The 17369-nt window shown below is 40.5% G+C and overlaps 1 protein-coding gene across 1 annotated transcript in view; it reads right to left on the reverse strand.

Annotated features, from left to right (window-relative positions):
• LOC131942750 (peripheral plasma membrane protein CASK-like) overlaps window positions 1-17369 on the reverse strand; it is a gene marked incomplete at its 3' end in the record, with an annotated part of 126715 nt that overhangs the window by 80576 nt on the left and 28770 nt on the right. The window lies entirely within an intron of this gene.

Genomic DNA, 17369 nt, shown 5'->3' on the forward strand with positions numbered 1-17369 from the left:
AATTCAATCACATAACAATTAATGACTAGGTGGCTAATCTAGAATGAATAGATGCTTAAACCTAGATGTGTAGGGACAATCAAAGTGCAAGGGTTATAATTTATTTATAAATCTGTAATGAGTTATATAATATTTGAAATTTAAAAGAAAATATTGTAAGAATGAGATAACTATAAACTGACAAGATATAATGAGTCGTGTTATACTTACAAAAACGAGCAATAAACCGTTAAAATTAGATTTTATACGGTAAAATCTCCTTTATCCATATCAAGTTATAAAACATTTGCAATTGGTTGACAAAATATAATACATTTCGGTTATACTTACAGAAAAAAAAACTGCTGAATTTAAAACTGAACAAACAAAATCTCCTTTAACCAGATAAAACAACTGCTATACACGTAGCATTAAGTAAACGAAATACTATGTTAACAATTCTAGTTACTCCCTCACACTTAACCTCAAACACTCCACCAACTCACTACTCTAAAACATCAATACCCCAAGTTTCCAGGGAAATAACTCCTACCAGTCTACAACACTACAATTACACAACACCATCAATACAACGTACGTTTACCTAACAGTGCTGCTTATGTTGACGGCGTTTAAGACGCCAATCGATGTTTATCAATCTGCCTGCACCTGATCCCAACAAAAGCTGCACAAGGAAGGGGATCAATAATAATGCAGAAACGAAAGGTTTAGATATAATAAATTAAGCGAACATTTGGTCGTTAAGATGAAAGTTATTTTGGTAGTGAACCACGCAGGCTACAAGGAAGTTAAGTTCTGTGTTTTTAAATTGGGTGTAAAATGTCTGTTGAATAATAGTAGCTGTGTTGACTTGTGTTTTCAGTAGATAGCTAGTTTAAACTGGTAAAAAGCGTATTACTATTGCCAAACTTAACCACTGTATCATTATTCTAAAACATGACCACATGTACATGAACACGCTATAGAAAAGGGACACTATAATTGCAGGAACCAGTTTCACCCACACAATTGTTACAACACTCTAGCTTGACCCACACAATCCAATCAACACTCTCACTCTGAACCAACAACATCGCACCAACCTTCCCACACTTGACCCAAACAATCGCATCACCACTCCCAAACCTCACCCATACAATCGCATCACTACTCCCAAACCTGGCCCACACAATCGCATCACCACTCACTAAACTGTCCCACACAATCGCATCACCACTCCCACACTGACCCACACAATCGCATCACCACTCCCAAAATTGACCCATTCAATCGCATCACCACTCCCAAACCTGACCCATACAATCGTATCCCCATCTCCAAACCTGACCCATACAATCCCATCACCACTCCCAACCCTGACCCATACGATCGCTGCATCACTCCCAAACCTGACCCACACAATCGCATCACCACTCCCAAACCTGACCCACACAATCGCATCACCACTCCCAAACCTGACCCACACAATCGCATCACCACTCACAAACCTGACCCACACAATCGCATCACCACTCCCAAACCAGACCCATACAATCGCATCACCACTCCTAAACCTGACCCACACAATCGTATCCCCATTCCCAAACGTGACCCATACAATCGCATCCCCATTCCCAAACCAGACCCATACAATCGCATCACCACTCCCAAACCAGACCCATACAATCGCATCACCACTCCTAAACCTGACCCACACAATCGTATCCCCATTCCCAAACGTGACCCATACAATCGTATCCCCACTCCCAAACCTGACCCATACAATCGCATCACCACTCCCAAACATGACCCATACAATCGCACCAACACACACAAACCTGACCCATACAATCGTATCCCCACTCCCAAACATGACCCATACAATCGCATCCCCATTCCCAAACCTGACCCACACAATCGTACCCCCATTCCCTTGCCCATCACTTATTTTAGAATAAATATTTACCACAAACAAAAGAAAACCCAGTCTCGGAGTGTTGATGCCGACAGTGAAGAGAAACGAAGTACTCGGCTTTACAGGCAGGGAAAACACGAGGGAATTGGTCGAAAAAAGGTCAGCTTTTACCAAGAGGAGACAGAACGAGGGGACGTATGAATAAATGATAGACCAAACTCCAGAACTCTCCACCGTACTCCACTGGACCAAACCTGGGGGTGGGGGGATCCACTGATGTAGATGTTGGTGTTTAGATCCACTGATGGAGCTGTGGGTGGTAGGTGTGAAAAGCTTTGTGGGTGAGTTTGTGTAGGCACGGGTTTAATGGTTGGGGTATAAAAGACGTGAGACATTGCGTTCTGGTGGTAAGGTTCTAGGGTACAGTGCTACAAACCGCCTCGATGATATAGAATTAACTCTACGAGTTTATTCGGTGCCGGCATTAAGCTATTACAAAAAACTAGAGAAATCAAATATGAAGCACAAAAGGGCATAAAATCTAAAAGCCAAAAGCCATGCGAATAAATTATAGAGAGCTTAAAAGCAGTGAGAAAAAAAAAATCTACAACCCAAAACAAAATCTGAGCTCAATAGCTACTACCCAAAAACTATTACTAATCTAGAGCCCAAAAGCTATAGAAATAATATAGAACAGGAAAAAGATTGGTGAATAAAATGTAGAACACACACACTGTTTTTTGTTTGTTTTTTGACGAAAACCTGAAACTAAAAAAAGAAATTAGCATACTACTATCAAAAGTAACATTGTTCTGAATTAAAACATTAAAATATTTAAGCCGGCTTTCTCAAAGCCATGAGATATTAATCATCTTAAATACGAAGGTTTAGATTAAAAACTCCAAATACCTCAAAACTTGAATAAAAAAATGAGCGAGCATAAAATTTAAATCTTAACACTGAAGTTGTGAAATAAAACGCCCGTCCAATACGTAAAATAACAAGTTGCCTTTTTAAAGATCTAAACGTTACATCTTGCAAAAAAAAAAAAAAAAAAAAAAAAAAAGAAAGAAATAAAACATTCTTAAATCCTTTAAAAAAAAACACACGATCTAGCGATGAAAAATCTGAACGTTTTCCTGTGAACTCCCAGCAGACCGAAGCAGCACAATTGGATCTTCTCATCTCCAAGCACCTGTAATACGTGCAGCCTTGATCTTCCAAACTACAAACATTCCAGCTCAATGTTTGGTTCAACTTTTTAAACCGGAATCGAAAAAAAACTTTTTTGTTTAAAAAAAATAATTTTGTCTTCTTTTTTTTTTGTGTTTGGCTTCTTTGCCAATTGCTTTAATGTTTGTAATTTGTTTTTATTTTATTTTGCTTAACTTTTTTTTTAAAGCCTGCAGACAGTTCAATACCCGAAATGGGACATTTTCAGATTTACTAATTTACATTTCCTAAATAGATCAGTTATTCGAAACGCTTACATGAGCAATTTTTTCAAGATGTGTATTGTCTAGCGTTCATTGGTAACACGGAAGTGGGGTAAGGACTTAACAGTGTCGTCAAAATGGCACAGCAATCACTATCACTCACCATCAGCAACTGTTACAAGTTTGATTACGAGGTTATAACAGTAAAAGTAGGAGATTTTTTTTTTTTTTTTTTTGCTGATGAAGATCTTAATTCCAAATGCTTATGCGTGTTTCTATACTTTCTTAACAACACATATTATTTTCAAAATTATTTTATTACATTGATTTTTACTGAGACAAAAATCAAATGGAAAGATGGAATCTGTGTTATAAAGGAATGCTATAAATGGGACATAACTCTAATTCGATTTCCAAGGGGAAAAACCCAGAACAAAAAGATGGGGCGTCACAAGGTGGACCGAGTGTGAAGTAAAAAAAATGGGTCCTGGTATGATGTCTAATTTAAAGGATCTCACGGAGCAGTCAATGATGTTCTGAATCAAACGATCTTACAACAATAGAGGGCGCCCCCGGTGTTCAGGGGGCCCCAGTTTGATCAATAGCCAGATTAATAATCTGTCCTGTGATTAAGTGGATGAGTCGGGTTCGTTTAATTAACGCGAGCCGAAAAAAAATTATTCAGAATAAAAAAAAAATTAAGATAAAATAGAAATTCACACTCCAAAATAACTGTAGAGTTCCTTTCTTTTTTTCAGATTTAGCAAACTTCCTTTTAATCGAACAACTAAAATAACTTGACCACAAAGTACAACGCATTTCATTAATACGTTCTAGAATATACGTATTATTTTTTAATAGGATTTTAAAGATTTTGAAGTACAAGAAAACATAGTTATTGAATTTCCGGAAAAAAAATCATTAAGGTTAGCGAACACTAAGGAGTACGTTTGGACTAGGTATGTCACGGGTTAGGTTACAGCCGTGGCTGGATAAAATAAATTTAAGTTCATTAGAGCCAGGCCATTATATTCGTAATGCGTGTATCGATGATGTGGTACGGCGTGGTCTAGTGGTAGGACAAGTTCGGTACCCAGGCTAGAGACAGTAAATCGTCCCTCAACGAACAGCCCCTTCATGGTGGCGCGGTACACAGGGGTAGGAATCGAATACCTAGCGGACTCCCCCGAGGTAGGAATCGAATACCTAGGGGACATCTCTTGGGTAGGAATCGATTACCTAGCGAACATCTCTTGGGTAGGAATCGATTACCTAGCGGACATCTATTGGGTAGGAATCGAATACCTAGCGGACATCTCTTGGGTAGGAATCGAATACCTAGCGGACATCTCTTGGGTAGGAATCGAATACCTAGGGGACATCTCTTGGGTAGGAATCGATTACCTAGCGAACATCTCTTGGGTAGGAATCGATTACCTAGCGGACATCTATTGGGTAGGAATCGAATACCTAGCGGACATCTCTTGGGTAGGAATCGAATACCTAGCGGACATCTCTTGGGTAGGAATCGAATACCTAGCGGAAACCCCAGGGGTAGGAAGCGAAATGGGGGGAGGCGGGTGGTTGGAGGAGAGTTAAGTCACAATCCCTGCCCATGTTACAGCTGGGATGGCAATCCAAGACCAATTTACCGAGTGATAAGACAGGCTGGTGACTCAAGGGATTGGACCAAGTGGAAATTAGCCGCAAGCTGATAGATCAACATGAGGGTAATGGGGATGGTTTGATGCAGGATATCAGGGGGTGCAGGGGGGGGGGGGGGCAAGTGTAGACTTAAATACATAAACACACTCACACAATTACATAGGGTCATATATATATATATATATATATATATATATATATATATATATATATATATATATACATATATATATATATATATATATATATATATATATATATATATATATATATATATATACATATATATATATATATATATATATATATATATATATATATATATATACATATATATATATATATATATATATATATATATATATATATATATATATATATATATATATATATATATATATATATATATATGCATATAAAGATAAAATGTGTTTGGGTTTGGTTGTAGTTTGTTGTTGTTAGGGTTAAGTTTAGAGTTAAATTTAGGGTAATGTGTGATTTTCTCATATATTTCCTAACCCGGGTAATGTCGGGTATATGCTGCTTAATATAATAAACACACAAGTCACGGTCCTTTACAGTTACAGATAGGTTTTTTACACAGGCCAGTGCAGGGCCTGGCCGAAACGGCTAGAATATATATAAGCATAAAAACTAAGTTTTGTTAATACTAGAAAAACCTGGTTTTAAAAATCAAGTCTAAGATAAATAATGAAGATTATGTAGAAACATTTTTTTTAAAAATCAAACAGGCTTAGCTCTGTGTTGATTCTATGCAATAGAAAAGAAAATAGTGCAGCCCTTCTATGATTTTAACATAAAACTGAGTCCAACTTAAAAGCATTAGCTGGCACGAATTATCGCCCCTGTTGTGGAGTCAACAGATTGTAACAAACAAGGATTGCCGCCCCTGTTCCCGTTTCCTGCCATGCTAATAAATACATAGATGATAGAATAAGTAGAGCACGCGCCGGCCGATGAAATAGCCAATCATCGATTGGAGTTATGGATCTGAAGAGGGGGGCTACGTTAGGCGACGTGCGACATCATTTTAGCAACACGGAGGCCAGCTAAATTTGGAATCGGAAATCAAGATTCAAAATTTGGACATCGTTACAGGTACACGAGAACTTGCAAAATTTGGAATCGGAAATCTCAAGATTCAAAATTTGGACATCGTTTCAGGTACACGAGAACTTGCAAAATTTGGAATCGGAAATCTCAAGATTCAAAATTTGGACATCGTTTCAGGTACACGAGAACTTGTAAAATTCGGAATCGGAAATCAAGAATCAAAATTTGGACATCGTTTCAGGTACACGAGAACTGGCAAAATTTGGAATCGGAAATCAAGATTCAAAATTTGGACCTCATTTCAGGTACACGAGAACTTGTAAAATTCGGAATCGGAAATCAAGATTCAAAATTTGGACCTCATTTCAGGTACACGAGAACTTGCAAAATTTGGAATCGGAAATCAAGATTCAAAATTTGGACCTCATTTCAGGTACACGAGAACTTGCAAAATTTGGAATCGGAAATAATGAATCAAAATTTGGACCTAATTTCAGGAGTACGGGAACTTGCAAAATTGGAAAATTACTTCAGTAACATAGTTGCAAAATATGGACACTTTAAAAAAAACAATAACAACAGAAAGTCAACAAGAGCAACATAATATATGCATACAATAAGAAAAAGGATACATGGTGTTCTTTTAGTAAATCGAGAACACAGCTTATACAGAGATTTTGTCATGACTATTCTCTACCATACCGTCTGAACATGTTTTTAAACGACACATATAAAAAAAGACAATGTTCGTTAACTACACACTAATTAATGTTACCCATTAATATAAAAACGAATCAATGATTTCTTCACTGACGATAGTTGCAAGGCACATTATAGATGTAATGTAAAATACAAGTTCACGTAAATATTTTGTAAAATAAAAGTTCACGGCAAATGTTATGTAAAATACAACTTCATGGCAGATGTTTAGTAAAATGCATGTTCATGTAGATGTTTTATAAAATAGTTGTTATTTAAAATACATGTTCACGGCGTATTTTATGCAAATACATCTTCAAGTCAGATGTTTTAAAACTATGCCTACCTACATGTTCAAATAGACGTAATGTAAAAAATACAAGTTCAAGACTGCTGTTTACACACGCGCACGCTTCATAAAGTTTTAATGGAGCATGACGTAACTTCCGGTGTACACAATCTTAATCAAATCTCTGGCCACTTCCGTCTGACGGCATCGTATGCCACATTAAACACATGTGGCGACAGCTACTTTCTTTACAAGCAACTGTTTTTTTTCTTTATATCGATTTTGTCATGTAACTAGTTATTGCCCCTTATAGTTTAGGTCTATATCCGGCACAATTAGGATATTGGACTAAGGAGAAGAACAAATCGGCACAGAGTAATTCTGGAACACACTGATGTCTATCGCAGAAACGGGACGCTTTTCTTTACAAAATGTAGCCGGGGCCACTATCTTCACACACTGAAGACCGGGACGCCTATCTTCACACACTGAAGCCAGGACGCCTATCTTCACTCTCACACCATTCCATCAACGTAACACAACAATTCAAAGTGGAGTGAATGGTAAGTATTAAAAAAATGTCAGCACCTCCTTGAAATAGACATTTGGCAAATTCACTTTTTTTTTAAATTTAATTTAATTTTTGTATTTTTTTTAAATATTGGGGGGGGGGGGGGGGGGGGATGGAATAGAAAAAACCAACCAAAATTGAATGTCACCTTTTTAAGAAAAAAAGGACCAGACTATTACTATCTTCCATCCCTCAAGTTGACAGATGATTTAAGGAAGCCGCCATAGCTGGTCACTGTAGGCCACAAGACATCAGAGTATCCAAACGGTACAGAGTCTGAGATGGTCGAACAGAGTTGAAGGGAAATAACTCAGAAATTATCGTATTCACCTTTTAGCACTGGAGTTACTTCCCTGTACTGGTTTTTAAAATACTAGGTTTTTGAAATTGTAATTGAAATCGTAGTAGACTTGACAGGCGGTTAACTTAGTGCCAAGTTTCTTTTAGGCGTGATGTGTTATTTTATAAAGATATCGTTACACTGAATATTGAAAATATTACTAGCATTTCGACAATTTTATTATTATCAAGTATTTGTTTTGTGTCTATTATGTAGACCAGGGTTTCCCAAAATTTTTTACTCTAGAGCACATTCTAAAATATCGGTTGGGTGGCGGGCACCACCTATTTTAAATCGACAAACTCCTTACAGAGGCGTAGCGACCCTTCCCGTCACCCGGGGACAAAAGTTTCGATTTGCACCCCCCCCCCTCAAACTTTCGATTTGCACCCCCCCCCCCTCTCAAATTTTCGATTTGCACCCCCCTCCCCCCTCAAACTTTCGATTTCCATCCCCTTCAACCTTTCAATAATGTTTATGAAAAAAATTCTGTCTCTGTCGAATAGTGAGAGGCGGGCACATACGAATCGTTCGGCGGGCGCCATGGCGCCCGCGGGCACGGGGTTGGGAACCCCTGATGTAGACTATAGTAGTTTTTTTGTTGTTTTTATTTTTTATTTTTTTAAATTAAAGTTTCGAACTGCAAGTATAATTAATTTAACTTAATTAAATCCCTGTCTAGAAATGTACAAGGTCTTGTACATGGATAGGAAAGGGACCCAGTACAAGATCTTATAGGAAGGGAGATGACCAAAATTTCACAACAATGTGCTCAAAGTCGCGTCGTTGTCTCCTCTTAATTAACTATTGAAAATATTTTGTTACTGGGTCCATCAAGAGTTGTCGGAACTTTCATGCTTAATGTGTCAGACAGACTTCATTCATAGACAACACATTTTGGACAAAACATTTTGAACAACACAATTTGGACAACACATTTTCTAACTGCAATTATTTTAAAATAAATAAACGTATATCAATAGAGAGAGAGACAGAGAGAGATAGAAAAAAACGAAGAAATTAAAAAATACCAAATTGACGAAAAAAAACAACAATATAATCTCAAAGGCTACTCACACCGCAATCCGCTGGGGAGAGGCGAGGAAGCTGTACTGAGTATAAAAATCCGGCTCCTCGTAGTCATACTGCCCACTCAGTAAAGTCATCGTCTGCAATAATCCAACACGCACGGGACTGGTGTGGTGGACACCCGACCAGTCATCCGTGACTGTGTCGTGGGTCTGGTCAAGCTTGGCTGACTCGGGTCCGTGATGTGGGTCTGGTCAAGCTTGGCTGACTCGGGTCAGTGATGTGGGTCTGGTCAAGCTTGGCTGACTCGGGTCCGTGACGTGGGTCTGGTCAAGCTTGGCTGACTCGGGTCAGTGGGTCCGTGAAAAAATAAAGATTAAACAACGTACACGGATAGACTTGCTCAGAGGTAGGTGCCGGATGGACACATGGCCAGTCATCCGTGACTGTGACCTGGGTCTGGTCAGTGGGTCCGTGAAGAGTAAACCAAGTACAAAGATAGACTTGTTCCCAGGTAGGTGCTGGTGGTACTCAATACATCGCAGGTATGTAGCTATGTGGTGGTATCATACCGGCCGTCACATACAAGTACCAACAACGTGCTATTCCGTCTTGTATAGATACGTTAATGCACTATCACAGGTAGGTGTCGATAAAACGGACATGAGTTAAGCCAAATTTTAGGAAAATACATCACACAATACTGCCAAGATCATGAAGTATATTTTAGACTACCATAACAAAACCCCAGTCAATATGGTCAATACAATAACACCGACCTATTCAACACAATTACAACTGGCCAACCAAATTACAACTTACCAGCAAAATTATAACCCACCAACAAAACTACAACCGACCAACATATTACCAACTAACCAACAAATTACCAACTGACCAACTAAACTGCAACAGACCAATAAATTACAACCTATGACCAACGCTAAATCTGACCAGACCAACAAAGTCACAACTGACCAATAAACCGATGACTAGCCAACAAAATCACATAGATCTACCATTTAATATATACATTTTACTTTTTAACCGTTAAATCATAAATATAACACCCGTACCCAGAAATTTCTGGAAATTATATCCCCAAACGTATACTATAGACGCATCAAACTGATGTATGGTATACTTCTCGTAATTTTTTGCCTAGAGATATGGTTGATAAATGTCTTCCTCACAGAAACTATTTCTTACAGCATCTCTTTGCTAACCAAATTAGCATATGACTTGTTCCAACTGGAGAGGTCAGAATGTCTGGAGTATAGGGGGAGGGGGACAAGAAAATATTTTTTAAAAAGAGCTGTCAGAAAAACGGACGGTCAGAAAGAGGGTCGGTCAGAATAAGGGTCATTTAGTAAAAGGGTCATTTAGAAAGATGGTCGGTCAGAATAAGGGTCATTTAGTAAGAGGGTCATTTAGTAAGAGGGTCATTTAGTAAGAGGGTCATTTAGTAAGAGGGGCGGTCAGAAAGAGGGGCGGTCAGAAAGAGGGTCGGTCAGAAAAAAGGGCGGTCAGAAAGAATATAAAAGGGGTCAGTAATAAAGAGGGGGGGGGGGTCAGTAATAAGAGGGGTGGGCCAGAAAAAGTGTAGATCGAAAAGGAGGTAGGTCAGAAGGTGGATGGTCCAGCAAGAAATTTCTAATAGGGGGTCGGTAATTAAGGGGGTCAGTAATAAGAGAGTTAGGTCAGAAAGAGGGGTCAGTCAAAAGGGCAGACGTTCAGAAAAAGGAGAGGATAGAAAGAGGAACGGTCAGAAAGAATATAAAAAGGGGTCAGTATGGTGGGTAGGTCAGAAAAAGGGTCAGTCAAGAAGACAGACGGTCAGAAAAAGGAGAGGATAGAAAGAAGAACGGTAAGAGAGAGAGTCGGTTGAATACGGGTGGGGGCGGGGGGGGGCGGGGGGGGGGGGTTAGGTCACAATGTTGGTCAGTCAAAAAAGGGTCGACCAGAAAGAAAGACAGACCGAAAAAAAAAGAAATCTGAGAGATGATTTAGATTCAACTAAGCAAGCTTACACCGTCATGATTACCACATTAGCGTATGTCGCTAAACAACACAGTGAGCTGAGCTTAAGCACGTTAATTCAACGCTATTCTCGTTTAATGCATCGCCCATATCGACCGATATGCTCAATCTGATAGCAGCCATGTTTAGAAAGGGACATAACTCTATCTTAAAGAACGGAAATTCCCAAACACAAACCGAAATCGATAATTATTTTTCTTAGAAGACATTGTTTCGATGCAAATCGTCTGCGAAATTTTTTTATCTCTCTCTCTCTTTCTCTCAAACTAGCGGCTGAATTGGCGCATAAATATCCTTTTGTGCTAACCAAACCAATTAGATTCTATAACGATAGCAGTGTCAAACCAACGGGAATAATTTCATTTCTTTCTTTCATTAGGATAAAAAAATAACAAATCGATAAAAGGTGTATGTGTGTTGGAGAGATACTACAGAACAAGAGCACAAGAGAGGCAGATGTTGTGGTACAGACAGTAAATGTAGATCAGTGGTGTACGCTAGTGGGAAGAAGTAAGCGGAGCCAGCTAAATGTTTTCTTTCTCAAGATGGGATATCTAAGTGTGTGGTTTCTTATGTTAGGAGGGTGGTTTTATTGGTGGTAAATGGGAGTGGTATTGGTGTGGTATCGCTGTGGTATACGTGTACTACGAACGCGGTATTGTATCGTCGTGGTAGCGCGGTGGTGTACTTTGTACTGCGAACGCGGTATCGTATCGCGGTAGTGTACTTGTTATACGAACGCGGTATCGTATCGCTATGGTATTCTTGTGATATGAACGTGATATCGTATCGCTGTGGTATTGCGATGGCATACTTGTGATACGAACACGGTATCCTATAACAGTGGTATCGCGGTGGTGTACATTTTATATGAACCTGGTATCGTATCGCTGTGGTATCGCGGTGGTGTACATGTTATACGAACGCGGTATCGCATCGATGTGGTATCGCGGTGGAGTATCTGTGATATCGTTGTTGTATTGGTGTGGTATTGGACCGATAGTGCTGTAAAAAGTGTGGTACCTGTAAGTTCGTGTGTTGTCCAGTTTCCTGAGACAGTCCAACAGCATCAAAGACAACGCAAGACAAAAGCGGAACCGTGATTCCCATCACGATTGTGATATAAAACACTGAGTGCACCGCCGGCTGCCTTTATGTGAGCCAGGCTGTAAACATACATCCTCTTCCCTCTGTACCCACACACATCCTCCTCCCTCTGTACCCACACATCCTCCTCCCTCTGTACCCACACACATCCTCTTCCCTCTGTACCCACACACTTCCTCCTCCCTCTGTACCCACACACTTCCTCCTCCCTCTGTACCCACACACATCCTCCTCCCTCTGTACCCACACACATCCTCTTCCCTCTGTACCCACACACTTCCTCCTCCCTCTGTACCCACACACTTCCTCCTCCCTCTGTACCCACACACATCCTCTTCCCTCTGTACCCACACACTTCCTCCTCCCTCTGTACCCACACACTTCCTCCTCCCTCTGTACCCACACACTTCCTCCTCCCTCTGTACTTACACACATCCTCCTCCCTCTGTACCCACACACATCCTCTTCCCTCTGTACCCACACACTTCCTCCTCCCTCTGTACCCACACACTTCCTCCTCCCTCTGTACCCACACACTTCCTCCTCCCTCTGTACTTACACACATCCTCCTCCCTCTGTACCCACACACATCCTCTTCCCTCTGTACCCACACACTTCCTCCTCCCTCTGTACCCACACTTCCTCCTCCCTCTGTACCCACACACTTCCTCCTCCCTCTGTACCCACACACTTCCTCCTCCCTCTGTACCCACACACTTCCTCCTCCCTCTGTACCCACACACTTCCTCCTCCCTCTGTACCCACACACTTCCTCCTCCCTCTGTACCCACACACTTCCTCCTCCCTCTGTACCCACACATCCTCCCCTCTCTGTACCCACACACATCCTCCCCTCTCTGTACCCACACACTTCCTCCTCCCTCTGTACCCACACACTTCCTCCTCCCTCTGTACCCACACATCCTCCCCTCTCTGTACCCACACACATCCTCCCATCTCTGTACCCACACACATCCTCCCCTCTCTGTACCCACACACATCCTCCTCCCTCTGTACCCACACATCCTCCCCTCTCTGTACCCACACACATCCTCCCCTCTCTGTAGCCACACTTCCTCCTCCCTCTGTACCCACACACTTCCTCCTCCCTCTGTACCCACACACTTCCTCCTCCCTCTGTACCCACACACTTCCTCCTCCCTCTGTACCCACACACTTCCTCCTCCATCTGTACCCACACACTTCCTCCTCCCTCTGTACCCACACACTTCCTCCTCCCTCTGTACCCACACATCCTCCCCTCTCTGTACCCACACACATCCTCCCCTCTCTGTACCCACACACTTCCTCCTCCCTCTGTACCCACACACTTCCTCCTCCCTCTGTACCCACACATCCTCCCCTCTCTGTACCCACACACATCCTCCCATCTCTGTACCCACACACATCCTCCCCTCTCTGTACCCACACACATCCTCCTCCCTCTGTACCCACACATCCTCCCCTCTCTGTACCCACACACATCCTCCCCTCTCTGTAGCCACACACATCCTCCTCCCTCTGTACCCACACACTTCCTCTCCCGCTATTCGTTACTCACACACTCCCTCATATATACCAACATTTAACCACACACCTCCCATACCGCCATATTCATACTATCTCCCATGTACCCACACACCTCTACCCGTTGCCCACACACTACCTCTCATTAAACGCATACACCTCTAACTCGCTATTCACTCACTTCATCCCACGTACCCCCACTCCGTCCCACATAGAGCGTGTTTACCATCCTACCCCACACCCCCAGTTTAAACAGAAACACCCCCGGGGCCATTTCCCCCTCCCTGCTGAGATGGCAGTACAAGACGAACCCAGGGGGGTGGGGGTAAACTATAAAATAATATGGCCCGCTCCAGAACTGCATGGGCCGTCCCAGACCAACAGTAACCATCAGGATCAAAGGATGAGACTGTGATTGTATTATCAGATCAGGGGGGTCGGGGCGTGAAACCCTGCCAGGGGAATCGGTCATCATTGTTGATTTCTCAGGCACAGTGCCAGTGGTGGTGGGAGGGGGGGGGGGCGTCTTGGGTAAACCTATTTGAATGTAGCGGTTCTCAAAAAGTCAATGTCCACTACCAGTTTATTACCTTAGTGTAGTGATTATTAATCTGGGTTCGATTGATCCCCAGGGGTTCGGTGAGTCAGTCTCAGGGGTTCGGCGGAGGTCGACACACACCCGACTCATACGATTCAACATCGGATTTTGCCAGTGCGGACAATAGAACTATTCATCAGGGTTCGGTGATTGCGAATTTTAAAATGAAAGGGGTTCGGTACTTCCAAAAATGTTAAAAACCACTGCCTTATTTAAACTTAGTTAAAAAAATTTAAGAACTAATTTTCAATGTTTAAAATGACATAAGCCCAAACACTTTACAACACTACAAAAGGGACAATAAAATGATTTCTTATAAAGCCGACATGAACTACTTTAGGATTCTTTTTGTTGTTTTTTTTTAAATGGTAAGCCTGCTTGAACACTAACCCTAGCTTAAACTCTAACTCAAGCCCTAACTTAAGCATAACACTGACCTTAACCATAATTAGGGTTGAAACTTTTTCCCTTATCATAACCCTCCAACAACATTAACACGTAGGGATACTGTAACACCATGGCACAATACAGGCTTTTGTGTTTTATCCATGAAAACTTGGTAATGACAAGTGTATAGAGTCAAGAATTTGTTTGACAAGTAATTTAACAAGCATTTTTATCATCATAAGTAAATGCTAATTAACTAACAAATATCAAACAACAACTAGATGGCAATACTTTTACCACTTTTACTGGAAAAACAAACTCTATATACATCACACTTTTGGTAACGCAACTTCACAAAGACCCTTCTGGTCTAGTAAATTAGCTTTACAAAAGAAAAGTAAACCTACAATTACTGAACACTAATTTTCCAGACTACCGCTCCAGATCAGGAGATAAAAAGCGTAAAACTAGTAGTTAGACCACACAAGTAGTAGCGAAGGGTTAAAAAATGCTGAATTTAACTACCAGTTCAAACATTGTCGACTTGGTTGAACTACTGAAGACACTGGAACCAATTACTTAACTCTATTCCCAAAACAATTTTTAAACGGCTAGGTCGGCGAATTCTTTCTTTTTTTTACATAAGAAACCTACAATGGCATCTTCTAAGAAAGGGCATCAACTCTTAGTGAATAGTTACCGAAATATCTACCAAGGGAGACTATAACGCAAACAATGCAGTTCGCTTTTAGGATGATTACAGTCGTCTCCTCTTGCGCTAGGTAAAAAAAAAATCTTTGTCTCGGCACAAAATAGAAAGACCTTTGGTATTTCGACAAATCCAATTCACATCTACTTCGGGTATTTACTTCTTGATTAGTCTGTACATTCAAATATTGATATAACGCGTTGTGTTTTATTAATTTTCCTGTTCAAATTTACCAACGTTTTCTATATCTAAATTTTGCTTCTATTCGATACGTTAGGTGTCTACAAGAGTAGGAAATAAATGGAATCTAGGATACGTCTGTACAACATCATGTCGATGTTGTTTCTTAAATAAACCACATAAGGCACTGGTGATTAACATGTTACTTAACCCTGGCCAAAAACATAACCACAGCCTTAACATAAACCATATGTCTTAGTCTAATACTTAAGCTGTTATAAGGCCAATATCTAACGCAAACTCTGCCCCGAAACCTACCTTAGTCCTAAAATAAACCTTATGTCTGATATATATAATATCATATAGTAACCTGAACTTTTATAAGACCAACATCTAACGCTAACTCTAGCCCGAAATCTTCAACAGTCTTAAAATAAACGATATGTCTGATACATGTAATATCATTTAGTAACCTTTGCTTGTATAAGACCAACATCTAAGGCTAAATCTGGCCTAAAACACATTTTGTTAAACCACTTAGAATCCTCACGATCAACAAGCAACCAAAGCACTGACATTAACCATGTCTAATACAGGTAGTAACACCTTTTAAAACAACTCCCCACCTCGATACGATACTACAACATCAAGCCAACATTTTGTTAAACCACATAGAGTACTCACGATCAACAAGCAACTAAAGCACTGACATTAACCATGTCTGATACAGGTAGTGTCCTTACCTTTTATAACAACTCTCCAACTCGATACGATACAACAACATCAAGCCAACATTTTGTAAAACCACACAGAGCCTCCAAGACCACCAGGTACCCCATCTCACCTCAGCGTTAGTTTACACCAGCCACGCGACTCAAACAGAAAACATCAACAGTGTCGAAACTGAAAGACAGCTCGACTGATCCAATCTTCAGACTTGATTTATTCCAGTCAGTGGATTAAAGGTCCAGTAAATATTTACACCCTATTTACTGTATCATCAAGTTAGAGATTTTACAGAGGAGTCAATTATAGTGTTAACGATTTACAAAACACAGTTGTAGGTTTTCACTTTTCGCAATAATTAACATGAAGGTAAGTTCAAATAATTTTTACAAAAAGATATTCAATGATGAAGTTAGTGGTAAGATACTAACAATTAAAAACACACGCATGAGAATCATTGAGGGCGTTTAACTAGAAGAAATCGCCCAATGTATCAACCAGAATTCGATTTTTTAGAACAATCTTTACAAATAGGAGGATTCATCTTCAAAGGTTATTTAAGTCAGCAATTAGGTAGGCTACATATAGAGAGATCAGGTTTACCTTGAATTGTCTGCGCGAAACTAAAAAAAGTCCATTACAGATCTATAAATAAACCGTGGTATTGGTCATTTGAACACGCCACAGCAAAAAACGCAAATACCGAAACATCAATAAAATGATGGAGGTCCAACCAAATTACTGAAGAGTACCAAACAAAATTACCTGTATACAATTGTACTGAGCTGACCAACACAGAACTACTGACCGGCACTATCTAACATCTAACTGACCAACAGAGAGGTAAGACCAGCACTATCTAACATCTAACTGACCAACAGAGAGGTAAGACCAGCACTATCTAACATCTAACTGACCAACAGAGAGGTAAGACCAGCACTATCTAACATCTAACTGACCAACAGAGAGGTAAGACCAGCACTATCTAACATCTAACTGACCAACAGAGAGGTAAGACCAGCACTATCTAACATCTAACTGACCAACAGAGAGGTAAGACCAGCACTATCTAACATCTAACTGACCAACAGAGAGGTA

Source organism: Physella acuta, unplaced genomic scaffold (assembly GCF_028476545.2).
Source record: "Physella acuta isolate Inbredline_101_S28 unplaced genomic scaffold, ASM2847654v3 ptg000036l, whole genome shotgun sequence".
Taxonomy (NCBI): Eukaryota; Metazoa; Mollusca; class Gastropoda; family Physidae; genus Physella; species Physella acuta.